The sequence below is a fragment of the Mixophyes fleayi genome, chromosome 4 (genome assembly GCF_038048845.1).
Source record: "Mixophyes fleayi isolate aMixFle1 chromosome 4, aMixFle1.hap1, whole genome shotgun sequence".
Taxonomy (NCBI): Eukaryota; Metazoa; Chordata; class Amphibia; order Anura; family Limnodynastidae; genus Mixophyes; species Mixophyes fleayi.
In genome coordinates this window covers 173,417,017-173,433,180 of record NC_134405.1, presented here as the reverse complement: position 1 = coordinate 173,433,180, position 16,164 = coordinate 173,417,017, and the positions used below count along the sequence as shown (strand labels likewise).

Here is a 16,164-nt window from a genome sequence, read left to right as displayed (position 1 = left end):
TGTCCTGAAGATCTGCCTAGGGGCATGTTCTGCATTTTAACCTTCTGTGAAAAAAAAGTACAATTATGACTTTGAAAGTTATGTAAACATCATCTTGTAAGATGTTTCTCATATTTGGAAACTGTGCATAGTGATATTTCTGAGTGATTTAAAAACACCAAATAGAAATTTTTATAAGCTTGGTCATTGTGGAGAGGGCTCTTTCCGAGTATCCTTGCAGTAGGTTGATGTGAATACTTTAATATTACCAGTCTCCTGGCCAGTGGCCAGATAACACTACACATGTCTTCATAAAGTGACTGGAGCCAAAGGGAATAATAATGTTAAAATGAACTGCCAGTTCATAGATCCTCTCCATGGTTCATGCCATCACTATATGGAACACTTGTATATTGTGGGGTCAGAAACAGGAAGTCAAAATCCAAACACAGAAGCTCCACATCACCAGGAGTTCATTAAAGCCAATGATAATTTGGGAGTGCACATCTACAGTGAGCTGCTAAAATGTGGGCTTGCAAAATCATGCAAGTATAAGGACGGGTTTGTTAGGGCAGGTCTCCTATGGTTGGGCACAAGACGTCTCCTGTTGGATTGGAGAGAATGATGTTAGATGGATTTTTTTTATATATGAGAAGAGGTGTGTGGGCATCAGATCCCGTGGCCCAAGTGCATTTTTCTTGAGGAAAACAAAATAAAATAATTTTGCTCAACAGATTCTACAGTCCAGAATGTGAATAACATCAAACTAATAAAAACACATTTGAGGGTTTCTTGTTTAAAGAGAAGTGATTGATCACTAAAAGGTTTCAATGAAGAGACATGAAAGGTTGATTCACAAACTTTTCTAACTTGGCAGAGACTGTTGTTGCAAAAGCATTGTAGAACCATTCTTTACACATTGCCCAAAATATCAGGTGTTTTAAACAAAGTGGTGAAAAGACACAGAAAGTAGATCTCGAAATTAATCATCCATCTAGATTCTCATTGATGTATTCAGGCACAGCATTAATTTCAGGAAAAAACTAAAGATATACACGACCAGTTAGGAGATAGGGGAAATGTATCAAGTAGAGTTCAACAGTTTGAATTTGGAGAAATCCGACAGATCCGAAATTTGTGGTATCATGTCATGACTCTGTTTCTTGCGCCAAATTCAGATCTGAATACAAGGCAAAATGTAGTTTCCAGTAATATGTCAGATCTTGCCAGTTTTGGATTGATATCTTCCATATATAGACCTCCCTACTATTCTTAGCTGCCATTTTAGAAATCATAGTATGTGGGTAAGACGTCTGATGCCATTCTGAGCTCAGAAAGTCACTTGTAAAGGTTTGGACAGGGTGAAAGAGACAATTTATATTAAAGTAGCTGGGATTTTACTGCACAACTCTTAAGAACTTATTTACAGATCAGTCAGTTGGAATTGTGTGCTGATAAATTGGGTGTGACAAAGTGAAGTGTAGACAAGCAGTGGCTAGCGGTTGTAATAGTAAATTAGTTAGCTAGTTATGAGTGGACAAAATAATATTCATTCTTGTTTTGAAATCAAAGTGTTTCAACCTAAACCTTTACTACTAAGCGACCAAAAAACAGGGTGCTGGGAGCTGCACACACCCAAAAAATGTATATATTTTTCTTACTTTCAAAATCACAAGTGTATCAATCTGCTTGCAATTGTGTGAAGGGATTTATCAGTGACATTGTTACTACTAAGTGGCCAAGAAACAGACTGCTCTTTGACTGTGACCAGTACACCCCCAAAAATATATATTTCTTGCTTTTAAAATCCCAAATGTTTTAATGTGAATGCAATTGTCTGAGGGGCAGTATCAGCTTTATCGTTACTACTAAGCAATTTAATATTAGGGTGTACTTTACATTTGAGCAGCACACCCAAAAACAGTATATATGTCTTGACTTTTTTGGGCTGCACCTACTCTATCGAATTCACTCCCTCGCACAATAAGACTTTCCTCTGGTCTACAAACTTTCAAGCGTTCCTTGAAAACCCACCTCTTCAGACAAGCTTATAATATTCCTGAACCACCCTCTTAACGTCACTAGATTACCGTATTACCACCCGTTACACAATTTCACACAAGACAACTACCCCCTAAACAACATTGCTGTGTGACGGGATCATTTAGCTTACAAATCACTTTTACCTTTGCAGTCTGGCTGGGCTGAAATACAAAATGTAGACTTAACCTCATGTATCAAACTCCCATTGTCCCATAGATTGTAAGCTTGTGAGCAGGGCCTTCTCACCTCTTTGTCTATTTTACCCAGTTATTAGTTTACTGTGTTTGTCCCCATTTGTAAAGCGCTACGGAATATGTTGGCGCTATATAAATAAATGATGATGATTTCAAAATCCCAAGTATTTAAATGTGGATGCAATTGTGTGAGGGGCAGTATCAATGACTTCTCTACAAATAAGCGGCCAAACACAGGGTGCTCTTTAACTTTGAGCAGCATACTCAATAATGGATATATATATATATATATATTTCTTGCTTTTAAAATACCAAGTATTTAAATTTGAATGCAATTTTGTGTGGGTAGTATCAGTGATATCTGAACTATTTAATGGAGAATTAGTTTGCTCTTTGACTTTGAGCAGTACACACCACCCAATAAATATATTTCCTGCTGTTAAAATCCAAAGTGTTTCAATATGAATGCAATTGTGTGAGGGACAATATTAGTGACATCTTTACTAATAAGCAGACAAAGAAGACGGTGTCTACGACTCTGAGCAGCAGTACCCCCCCCCCCCCAAAAAAAAAGTATTTATTTAGTTTAGATCCAGTTGTATAAATTTGAATTATATTGTAGAGCAGTGTTGGAAGAATTGTAAAGTAATATTCCCTCCTTAAAGCTTCAATTTCAAGTAGCTTTACTCCTTATATAAGCCATGGATCAGTTTACAGATCCATGGAGCATTCCAGTACCAATACTGTCAGTAGTAGTAATTTTTCAACCTCTACTCATGCAATATATCATGCAGGAAAACAGTGTAATATAGCATGTTCAATATCCAAACACTATTTGTCAAAGAAAACATCAGTTCTTGATGTAAGGATTAAGAGAAAAGTTTCTGATGAATATGGTGATTTGTAAAAAAAAAAAGAAGAAAATAGCTAACATTCCATACACCATACCCAGAGGCAAGAAAAGATTCAGAACATACCCAATAGTGAAGGTCCAGCTACTGCTCTTACATGTACTAGAGTGCCGATTGCAAAAGAGAATGCCCAACATGGTCATGCATCTTCCTTAATTTCTTATGCACCAGCCCCATCAGTGCAAGAAAAGAACACTGAGGCTGAAGAACATTTTGGGCGCTCACAGAATTCTGAGGATAGTCTAAGCACTGCAATTATAGAGCAGCCTCTCCAAAACCATTTGGAAATGGGAGGATGAATAGAAATGATGATGATTTAGACATAGAAATTGAGCATGTTACTTTGGAACTTACTAATGTGGAAGAGGATGAGTGGGGTAATTGTGGATCTGAAAAGGATAAATGTGTTGTACTTGATAATAATAAGGAGGATTATGATGGTTGTGTCCAAGTAAGCAGCCACCACCTGTACCACCTCATCTCCATGATAAGTGCATTGACATGACATGTCATAAGACCAAAAAAACACCTCTTGTATTTGAAAATATTTTTGTCCCAACCAAGACAACATTTGATGCCACAGTACGTAGAGGTAGAGACATAAATCATTCAGGCACCTCTTTGTTGTTACATCATTTGCAGCAAGTTCATTCAAGTAGGTGCAAAATTGTATCTATTTAGAAATTTAAATACCGACGCACCAGGTAATCATATACCCAATACAAAATCACTCGTTAATATAACTATCCAACTTCTGGGTTGGTGCATCCTATACATGTAGGCTAAATGTTGCATAACAAAAGGACAGACAGTAGAAAAACATGTTTAACAGGGACACTCAATGACTATTAATTATTATTAAAACATACATTTTATTAATTAATTTTAAAATATTATTGTCCCTAAGTTGTACCTGAATGGCGCTAGTTGCAAAATAAAACTACAAAAAGAAAATTAAAAATTACTCGAGTATGAAATAATAGCAAAAAATTAAAATGGCAGTAAAAATCACCAATCCTCGCTGTGTAATTAGATATTATTCTTAAATTCCCTTAATATATTTGATAAAGGGGTAATGAGGATCCTCACGTTGACAGTACACCTGTCATTATATAATGCTGTTACTTCCAACTAGTGAGTGAAGACGTGAGAAGCATTATCCCCCATATAGGATACCTAGTTTCTCCCAAAGTGCATTTGATTCTCCTTATAGGAGAACTAGAAGAGACAGCAGTAGAAATGAGAAGAGTGATACCTATCACTCCAACAGATATGACATTTTGCAGGAGACAGAGATATCCAAGGAAGATCAAGCTCTACATGAGACGAAGGGTGCCAGACCCATAATGAAGAGACTAGATAATAGGAGTCCAGGAGGATCAGAGGCCTTTAAGAATCCCTTTGATTTTTTTAGACAGGGGTCAATTAGTCAGGACTCATACTTACAGTATTCAGGGCCAAAATCGCCAGAATATAAAAAGAAACCGAGATGACGAGATAGAGGATGTAGAGAAGGAGCCATTAAATCGGTCCAAAAATGTAAAACTCCTGTAACAAAGAAAGGTGTATTTAATCTCACTATAGAATACTTACACAGCATGAAATTAGTTTTCTTGAAAAATACTTAAAGTTCGCTCCAGGCCACAAAACCTGATCTTTTTGATATATTTGTGGATCTAAATAGATACATTAGGAATCTAAGTAGCAAGTGGTATTTTGCCCTTAACACCCTTTAAAAATCTCCAACCGATGACATACCAATACTTTTAGATAAGAATGATGATATAATCCTTCAACATTTGGAATCGTTAAAAGAAGAATCGGGCTCTTCCCAACAACCGTAGATATTGGAATTTATGATATTAATGCCCCGGTGTCTCAGAGAATGTTAAAGAACAAATCAAATTTCTATCTGTTACAAAACAAAGGTCCATTTATAGAAAGTTTTTATAAAAACACAATGGAAGATTTTCAAAATTTATGTGAAAAAGTGAATAATGAACCTTTTAAAGATAATTTAGCTAAGAATGAGAGATCAGCGATTAAAAAACTTAATCTCAGATTAAACCATGATTATTAAACCCATGGCTAAGGGTGGAGGCCTTGTCATTCAAAATGTTGAAGATTATAAACGAGAAGCCCTCAGACAACTGAATGATACTGATTTTATTGTACATTGGTGACAGATCCCACCTTATTATATCAGCAAAATTGAGATAACTCTTGGAAGAAGCTCTCACCAATAGTGTTATCACTAGGGAAATATTAGATTTTTTTTGTATATTAGATATCCCATAATACCAACCTTTTATCAGCTACCGAAGATACATAAAACTCTGATAGCACCACCAGGGAGACTCATTACCTCTGGGGTCAGTTCTTTCACCAGTAATCTATCATTTTTTTGTTGATACAATCTTACAAAATAAGTTTTGGCATTGAAATTACATATTAAGGATACTACCCATTTCTTGCAACTTATTGATGGCATCCAGTGGAAGGAATCTTATTGGTTCCTAACATGCGTTGTCGAGGCTCTCTATTCTAATATTCCTCATGGTCGAGGATTTGGAGCCGTCAGACACTTTCTAGAAACTGATAATGTACTTGATGGACTATTGGTTGAATTTATTTTATGCTCCATTGAATTTATTTTAAAATATAACTATTTTGTGTTTGATTCTCAATATTATTCAATATTATTTGCAGATTAAGGGTACGGCCATAGGAACCAGGGCGGGCCTGGTTCTTTATGGCCTATACATAGATAACTTTTTTCGACTGAGATGGAGACGATAGTTCTGCTAACCATTTTGTGTCACATCTGGACTAAAATGATTTTGGACTAAGATTCACTAGTGTTCAAGATCCACTACAGATTAATTATCTAGATGTTACTCTATTGATTATTGGCAACAGAGTGCAAACGATAACTTATACAAAAGAAGTTGATTTATTTAATTATCTACATTACCACAGGGGTCATGCCAGGACCTGGAAAACAAATATTCCAAAAGGTCAGTTCCTCAGACTTCTTATAAACTGTTCAGATATGGAAGTTTTTAGAGAGCAGTCTCAGATACTACATCAGTCCTTTTTGAGACAAGGATGACAAGGACAAGTGGAGCTAACAAATCGGGAATCTCTCTTGACACATAAAGTAAAACCCAAACGTGATACAGAAGACAGATCATTGGTGTTTGTAACACAGTACAATAGCTATTCAACAAACATAAGAAATATCATTGATAAAAACTCTTCAATCATAGAAATGGATGATCTGATAGGACCACAAATTAATAAAGATAAAAATACTATTTTTAGGAGAGCAAGCAATTTGAAAGAAAGATTGACTCCAAGTGCTTTTAGTGCCAAGGAGAATCATAATAATAAAATAGTTAAGAAGTGTTTAAACAAGTCCCAGTTGGATTCTGCAGAAGAGATTAACCTGAATAGTTGGCTATCTATAAGACCACATGGTTTTTATAGGTGTGGAAGAGTTAGATGCATAATGTGTAAATCGGCAGATTATGGAACAGGTGTATTCAATTCCTATGTGTCTAAAGAAAGGTTTACTATTTCTGTGTTTAGTGTTTAAATTGCAGGTCAAACTATGTGGTGTATCTAATCCACTGTGGGTGCGGCATGCAATATGTGGGAAGTACAATAAGACCACTGCATGTTCGTTTTTTGGAACATAGATGAAATATAATTAAACAAAGTTAAGACATATACTTTTTCAAATCACATGAGCATGTGGCAAAAAGTTGATATAACAAATCTGAGAGTTAAAGCTATAGAACAGATAGAAAATACTAACAGAGGAGGCGATAGATTTAATCTTCTATGGAAGAGAGAGGCATATTGGATTTTTAAATTAAAGACTCTCTCGCCTTATGGGTTAAACAATACGTTGGAATTTAATAATATCTGAGATTACATGGGATATATAGTAAGCACTAAGGTGGTCCTTATATGGTAATCCCCAGGGGCGCAACTATTGGCAACTTGTTACGTTGAAAGAAAAAATGATTTTGAGTGACAGCTATTTATTATTTAACACCTGAGTACTTTGATGGCCTCAATTGTATTATCTAAATTTGTTTGGATCGTCTCCATATCTTCAAATGGGTTTATGGATTCCCAATGTGTATGTAGATATTATATCAGTAGGTTTCTTAACAGTCTGCATTTCATGCTGACTATGGTGTTTACTGCTGATGAGCTTATAACTATCTATGGTTAGAAAAACAATTCTTTGTGATTAGATTAATACAGTGGTGATACTGCCAATGAGCTTATAACTATCTAAGGTTAGATATTTTTTTGTAATTAGATGAATTCATAGTGGCGTATTGGTTACCACATATCGCACATTCATTTATGCAGAATGTATTGTATACAGACTGCGATTTATAGATATTATTTGTAGCTTATAATTATTAGTTTAGTAATTACTGTATTTGCCAGACATCTTACATATCAAATTATCGACTATGTAATTGAATAATTGTATTGTAATTTTAATTGTATTATATTTTTTTTTATTATTTGTCAATAATGATTATATTTTTCAATAAATGTTTAGTGCTAAAAGAACTGGACCAAAGATGAACTTTTAGTCATCATTATTCTTTTTTTTTTTTTACTTTTTTATCGTTATTATGTTATTTTTTAATGATTATTAGAGGCTGTAAGGTATCCAATTAAGCTAATATTTGTACTTTTTTGTACGGTGCTGCGGAAGTTTTGTGACGCCCTATAAATAAAGACTAATAATAATAATAATAATACTATTTACCCGATCTCTCAGTTAGACTCAATAAGAATCAAGAGTCCTATGAAGAATAGATTTCTTTTCTACTTAGTAACATGGCTAAACAGCCATATGATTGGTGGAGCCAAAATATCCTCATCCAAATTATTATGATTGGCAGCTTAGGACTAGGAGGTTGCTAAGCAACGCATACACCCCCCCCCCTTCCCCGATGGGCTGCCTTATCATGTGATCGGAACTAATAGATTGATTCGGCAAGCAAACCGTACGTATTTGAGAAAAAGTGAAATATGTGTTCCAGCTCTTTAAAGACACCTTAGACACACCTAGATCATTACCTCTGATGAAACCGCCACCTTGCTTACTGTTACTTTACTTTGCATGACATATGCTGCCGAACATTGAAAAGATTGGGGTCTGTGGTCTTTCTCGCACCAGTCCACTTCTGGATCAGGCGTGTATTTTTTTTTCTAAAATGACCATCCTATCAGGAAGTGCTCTACCATTATGTATTATAGGAATTGTACAATGCTGTACACGCAAATCTTAGTTGTTCAGAATTTCGTAAAAAAACAGAGGTCAGTGCAGGAGAGGCCTGTAATTTCTGCATATTTTCGCCAGTCAGCGACCACATGTAGATCATTGCAGTAGCTTAAAAAAAAAACTGCCAACTGATGCCAGAGGTAGTAATGAGGTGGAAATCCACCCTTTATATGCTTCAATGATTTACTCAGACCATTTTAGCTGTGCGGTTGGCCTATACTGGGATTTTTTTTTCTATAATTACCATACTATCAGCTAGTGCTCTACCTTTATGTTTTAAAGGTGTCCTTTACTTTATTAAACTGCCATCCTGTCTGTCACTGTTGTGCTACTATGTTTCATAGGGATTGTATTTTATTAAACTGCCATTTATTTGTACCGCTTCTCTATCACTAATTTTAGCCAGCCACTCGCTTGATCTTTAGAAAATAGACTGCTGTAAACAACTGTAAATCAATGTTAATGCTATAAATATTAATGTAGGAACAAAAACAGGTCAAAATCATGTGCTTTTACCTGTTTTGTCACAACTTTTAATGAAATCCAGATCCAAAACCAAAACACATGAAGATTTTTGACCAAAACATGAGGGTCTGTGCACATCTCTAGTATCACATCTTTAGTTCAGCCAAATATAAGATACAGGGTGCAACAACTCAGCCTTCTGTTCTCTGAACACATGGCCATATTACCAGAAAGAAAAAGGCAATTGTGAAAGCAAGCAGGGACTTCAGGGAAAAATTTGCCCAAAATTCCATTCCAAAATAGAAGCATGCATCTGAAGCCATGACATGCCAATGAGTAGTGGATTAGAATATGTTTTTTGTATATAATGGTAACTTGAAGGTCATGGTATTAGTTTTAAAATGGATGGATCCTTCAGCCATTGTTCTTTTCAAGAGAACAATAAGGATTTATTTTTGTATAATGTTATATTCAATGTCCAGTAAGTATGTCATTGCATAGAATGTTTTGTGATAAGAAATTATTACAGAAAATAAGGTTCTGTACATTTTTATTCTGAGACACATTGCCAGAATGCGGTAAATACAGTCTCATTGTTCCATTGTAATTCAAAAGCAAATGTCCAAAATTGTATGGCATACACAAGAATAAGGGAGAATGAGAGTATTGCACCCAAAATTACACAACCATAAAGACAAGTTTGTAAGTCCAATGGTGTGTCAGGTTGCCTTTAATATAGCCTGTACTGGGGTATTGACAGTGATGACATTTACAAGGATGATAATTGTGGAAAGAGTAAAGGTGAATGGAACAGTGTGAACAGAATTACCTATTTTATTTTCTTTCATATTTATGCAGTGAATACATTTCTATGTTATTATACACAAAAAGATCAGCAGCTCACTTAGTTACTTTGTATCTGTACTACCAATATCCTATAGACAAGACTTTTTGTTAATGATTTACATATTTATTTACCTATTTTATATTCATAATGTGTTTTATATGATTTTATTATTGATTTAAGTGTTTTTCTTTTTATATTTGTATGTGCTACTTAGAACTATAATATAGAGATGAGTGAAAGTGGCCAGTCTGTGAGCAAGTTTGTTAATTCCTTATGTAAATCAGATGAATAATGGTTTTAAAATAGTCACAAATTCATGGGCAATATTATTAGCAGAAATGTATAAACTCTGCATTCACCAGCGCCATTTGTTATTTATTTGTGATACAATAGTTTAATACAACCAGGCCCAGATTAAATTAAAATGTAGAAATATCTGAAAGTAAGAAAATGAACTCTAAAAGCTCAGAGAAGTTAAGAGTTTGATATAGTTCCAGTTTTTATATCTAAGAAAAGGTTTTCCGTACTGCACATGCAGAACAAAAATGCATGCGCATGCATATGTATGTAGGCTTTTTGCACATTGTTTAAATGCATCCAATTACATTTAGGGTGGTAGAATGGGTAGGCAGGGGTGGCAAGCTTACAGCACAGTAAGGGTGTGTTCACATAATTGGGACAAAATAATAGGACACATCCCAAAATATGGCTTTTTTTTATCTCTTGCGGGTACTAATGGGCTGGTGCAACAACACACAATAATGATAGGTACTATCAGCAGCACTATCTGGCCGCTTTTGATTGGTTGAGTGTGTATTGACCCCTCCAGCTGGTAATACATAATTTATAATCATGGCAGCTATATTATATGAAGTCACAGCTGTTTTTTCACATTACTTAATTGAAATTTCCGTTTCTACTATCGCAGAGAAAAGACTGCCATTTGATTTTGATTTTTAAGGTTGTAAACAACAGATGTGGATATGTTTGTTTTAATTACATTTTGTATTGTAAACTGACTTTCGATATTATTAGCAACTGTTAAGACAATACTGTCTCTTGACATATCACAATATTATTATTTTGTATACAAATAGAGTAATGCAACTTTAGCATTTACTACTAACACTGTCAAGCCATATCTCTGTGTTATCGTGGGGTGTACATATACATACTTGGACACCTGACGTATGTCTATCACAAATGTTACTACTTTAAAATTGAATGCATCTTGAGCAGGGCCATCTTAACAACATTATGGGCCCCCGGGCAAAGCAGTGCACCGGGGCCCCTTTTTATATATATATATATATATATATATATATATATATATATATATATATATATATAATTATATGGAGACTGAAGGAAACCTGTCCCGGATACAGATTATTGGAATCTATACAGATGAGCTCTAAAGACTGTATATCTGGTACGCAGTTACACATAAGTGGGGATGGTGTGCACTGTTTGCCACTTTTGAGAAACATTTTCTTTGGTATCACTTGGACTTGGAGGAAATCTGTTTTGATACAGATCAACTGAATTCACACAGATAAGCATTAAAAGATTACACACATATGTATAGCATTGAACAACTGTGTTGCTAAAATAGTACACTATTGTGCGCCTTGTCCTTCTGTTTCTATTTTAGATTTTTTCCAACTACACCATCTGGTATTTCGGTGGAACTGGCAGCCACCTGTACTTTGAAAGTGTATATAAGGACTTTTTTAACTTGATTTGCATTTCTATTAATTTGTCACGCACTCGCCCTTTTGTATCATAATTGCTATACACATATTTACACACACACACATATATATATATATATATATATATATATATATATATATATATATACATACATATATATCGCTTTCTTTTTCAAATCCGCCTTAAGTTACCTTTCAATCTCCCTGTTCTCCGAGTGCAATCCTCTTCTCTTCTTCATCGATGTCCTGCGCTCCTCTGTGCTGTGCTCGTAGTGAATGTCGGGCGTGATGATGTTGTCACGCCCAACATTCACTGCGAGCACAGCACGGAAGAGGGGACCAGGGAAGGAGCCGGATCACCACCTGACCGATCGCATAAGGTACGTATTTTTTTTTCTTTTTCATATGAGTCCTGATCGGGGTCCCTTGTCCACTGGGCCCCCGGGCACCTGCCCATCGTGCCCAGTCGGAAAGAAAGCCCTGATCTTCGGGTATGTGTGACTTATCATATAAACATAAGTACACTTTTCCTTGCTTGTGTCTTTTCCTACATTTGTTCGGATTGCAAATGCATCTGAATCTAAATGAGTCCCATAGTGTACACAGTCTGATGGCATTCACATTCACAGACAATAAAACAATATGGAGGCACAGAATAAGTGTCCCACAAGTGACATTGTGGCATCACAAATATATTTTTAAAACCTACTTGTATAAGTTGTGCATGGATGTGTCCAATATAAGGTGGAATAAGTAAATGTTGCACAGTATGTCGGGTGGAATAGGACATATGGTGGCATATCTCACTGATTGGCATGATTATGCAGCTTACTATGGACAATATAAAAAAAAGCTTTCATTTTGCAGGATAAGTATTTTTAAATATTTGTAAGATGATAAGTGGTCCCTTTTTTCATGTAAGTGCAAACATGCCACAAGTAAGGCACAATAGACATATATAGGCACAGGCAAGCCAATTTTTTGTTATTTTTTTTCTTGACAGTACAAAACAAATTATTTTATCAAAATAGGTATCCCATTCACATCTGAAGAGCTAATTGTGTCTAACTGTGTGTCCACCTCATGAGCTTTGCCAATTTTCTAAAATGTAGAAAAATGTAATATGACCAGGCAAAACCTTTTTAGGTGGCATGGTATGCCTCAATTCACACAGCTGTGCCTAGATTTCCACCAAAATACCTGAGATAGTGAACTAATATGGTGGTGTGTGTGAAGGAAAAGAGGAAGTTCTTTGTTAAGTATGAATCAGGAGCACCAAGTTGTAAAACACAACTTGGAAAAGAGAGGGAAAGTAGTTTATTGATTAATAGCTACTTCAGAACATTTACTTGAGGAGTGACAGCTGTCATCGGGTAACTTCAGCGGGCTTTAAAGCTGGAAGCCTCAAGAAAATCTATGTGAAAATAATTAAATTGCTTTTACAGATGACAGAAGGCAATCAATAGGAGATTGTTATTCAAAATAGTGCAGCCTTTCATAGCCATTCATGGGCATTGTTACAGGATCATCACCATTTGAAATACCCTTTTTCAGTAAAACATATACCCACCTCCCCCACAGAGCAAATAGGGACTGATGCAAATGCTGTACAGTAGCATTCATCCATATTGCTCTTTTGAAGAGCTATGGACTTTGACTGGTTACATGTATAGTGTATACACTACCCTTCATTTCATTGCGCCACCAGCAGGAGGAGTCTTACAGAGGTAACTATTAAATTAATTGTCCCTTAGTGCCCCCTGGAAGAGTACTTATAAAAATAAACACATTCACAGTATGGATTGTATTAGTTCTCACCATGGTATTGTCCTGCATCCAATCCTTGCACATTTCCCAAGTCACCTGAGAACATTGTAGTAGGCCAGGGGTGTGTGTGCCAATGTATGAAAATAAACTCACACCAGATGCAACTTGAAATGACAGGGATATATAAAATATATGATTTATTGATTAAAAAAATGAAGAACAGGGGACTCCAGTGCTACCGCAGAACTGGCACTCTTCTGTATATTTATTTTTGCTTGGTGCAGTATTTTAGTTTCACTAACCTGTGAATGAACAGCCAACCTACTTGTACTTTGGGCATTGGAACTGTCTATTTCTATTTCCTGTATTTAAACAGATAATATATCCTATAAAATAGCGATGAAACCAAAAGGTGAAGTTTCCTTTTAACCAAAATAGTGGAACCCTGCTACTGTAAAACTTGCTAGAAACAGTTAGGGGTCTTGACTTTAGCTCATATAAACAATATATGCCCATATTTCCCTGCCCTAATATGAGCTCACTTACTTCCCAGCTGACTGTAGTCCAGGATTCCTAATCATTTGTATGGACTTTCTGCTATGTGGTGTACATTTGTCTATTTCTCTTGAAGAATACATATCGAATACTGCCTGCGTATGCCACACTCTGAGACATTTGCTCTGATATACAGTTGTGGTCAAAAGTATTAACCCACTTACACTTCTTTTCAAATAACTCACTGCTACATGAGAAAAACATTCAACTATCATCTGGGAGCTCTGAAATACTCCACCACCTGCATTGTGCACTGCCTGCACACACCCTGCTGATCTGTTTCTCAACCTTAAATCTTGCAGCTGCTGTTTAATTATGGTTGATTTCACTTATGCTGTTGCTTGTATTCCTGCCTTCAAAACACACTTGTTGCTCCACTTACCCAGAAATCTTTAACTGGCTCCCCTGCTCCCCCCTTGCACACTGTTCATACACAGCCGATCTTCCCACTATTAACATTGGGATTTTAATATTTCTACCGACTCTCCTATTACTACTGCTGCCTCTAAATTCCTCACTATCACTTCCTCCCTTGGCCTCTCCCAATAGACAACTTCCGCTGCCCACCATGACGGTCACTCCCTGGACCTAGCATTCTCCCTTCTCTGTGACATCTTCTCCAATTCTGTCTTCCCCCTCTCTGAACACAATCTCCTTTCATTTACCTTCTCTTTACCCCTTGCCCCACCTGTCCTACCCAAAGTCACTTGCACACTGCGTCCCATCAACAGCATTAACCCCATCATCTTTGCAGTCCTCTCCACCCCCTTTCATCCCCACCAATCTAAACCTCAACCCTGGCACTCCCCTCTTACTCGCCTCCTCCAAAAGTGCTCCCGGTCCTCTGAACACCAATAGAGGAAATCCAACTCCATTGCTGACTTCACCCACTATAAATTCATCCTTTCCTCCTACTATTCTACTCTCTCTCTTGTCAAACAAACCTATTTCACATCCCTCATCTCCTCCCTGTCCAATAAACCCAGACCGCTTTTTGCTACCATTAATTCTGTACCGTATCCTTCCCCACCTTCTCCCCTCATGACCATCACCGCTTTTGACTTTGTCACCTACTTCGAAGATAGAATTGACTCTATCCACAATCTCTGTTCTTGTCAGACTTCCCTACTCCTACCCTCCTGTAACGTTGCCTGAGATCCTCTCTCTTCTCTCCTCGTCTTCTACAACCTGTCCCCTCCAAGTTCCTCTACTGCCTCTCTTAGAATGCCTGTTGTCACCTTGCTCACCTCTTTAACCTCTCTTTCTCAACTGGTATCTTCCCCTCGGCCGTCAAGCATGCTCTTATCTCTGCTATTCTCAAGAAACCTTCCCTTAACCTATCCCCTCTTGCCAACCATCGCACCATATCTCTACTTCCCTTTGCTTCTAAAATTCTCGAGCGACTTGTCTTCAATCGTCTGACCCACTTTCTCCCTTCCCACTCTCTTTTTGGACCTCTCCAGTCTGGCTTCCGTCCCCTTCACACTATTGAAACTGCCCTCACTACAGTTATAAATGACTTACTCACAGCTAAGTCCAATGCTCACTTCTCCCTTCTTGTACTCCTCAACCTCTCTGTGTCACGAGCCGTGGCGGTACTCACAGCCGCCGCGGCTCGCTTCTCATGCGCCCCAGCGTCCCGGCCGTCACCTTGACGACCGGGACGTCATTTCCTCTTCCTGTCCGGCCGTTACCAGGGCAACGGCCAGACGCTAGTACACTAGCGCTACGTCCCGGCGGTGCTGGTAGCCGGGCGCATGCGCATAGCAGGCAGCCTGTGGGCTGATTAGGCTTATTAACAGGCATTAGCCTGCAACTGTGTAGGTCAGGGGCAAGCCCTGATTGGCCCTGCTGGATACTAGTAAATTAGCCTGCAGGAGTGTGTTCAACTGCTGATTGGTCTGTGTCTGTACTTAAGGCAATGAGGTCTGCTGCCTCATTGCCGGTTATAGCTTCTGTGCTCCAGTCTGCTGACCTGCTTGTTCCAGTTCCTGTATCCTGTATATACGTTTGACTTCCCGTGTATGACCCTTGGCTTCGTATTGGACTTCGCTTGTGTTTCCTGTGACCCTGATCCTTGGCTTGTTTACCCGTTCTGCTACTTTGCCTGTGACCTCTGACCTCAGCTTGTTCATCATTACTGTTACCTGCTGCCGGCCTTTGACCTCTGCGTGGACCTGACTCTTCTTGCCTGGGTTCTCCCCAGCCGGTACACACTTCACGACCCTCTGTCAGTCTGCAGCCCAGTCTGTCCCCACCATCAGGGGCTCCAGTGAACACCTGACTGGCAGAGTAGACTCCGGGTTGTGTTGTGCCGGCTGGAGGGGTTCCTAACATTATAACCGGCCCACTCACGGAGACAAGATTA

General features: G+C 37.6%; 1 pseudogene; it reads left to right on the top strand.

Annotated features, from left to right (window-relative positions):
* Positions 1-3,422: 3,422 nt before the first annotated feature.
* LOC142150777 (uncharacterized) overlaps positions 3,423-16,164 on the top strand; it is a 96,936-nt pseudogene continuing 84,194 nt past the window's right edge.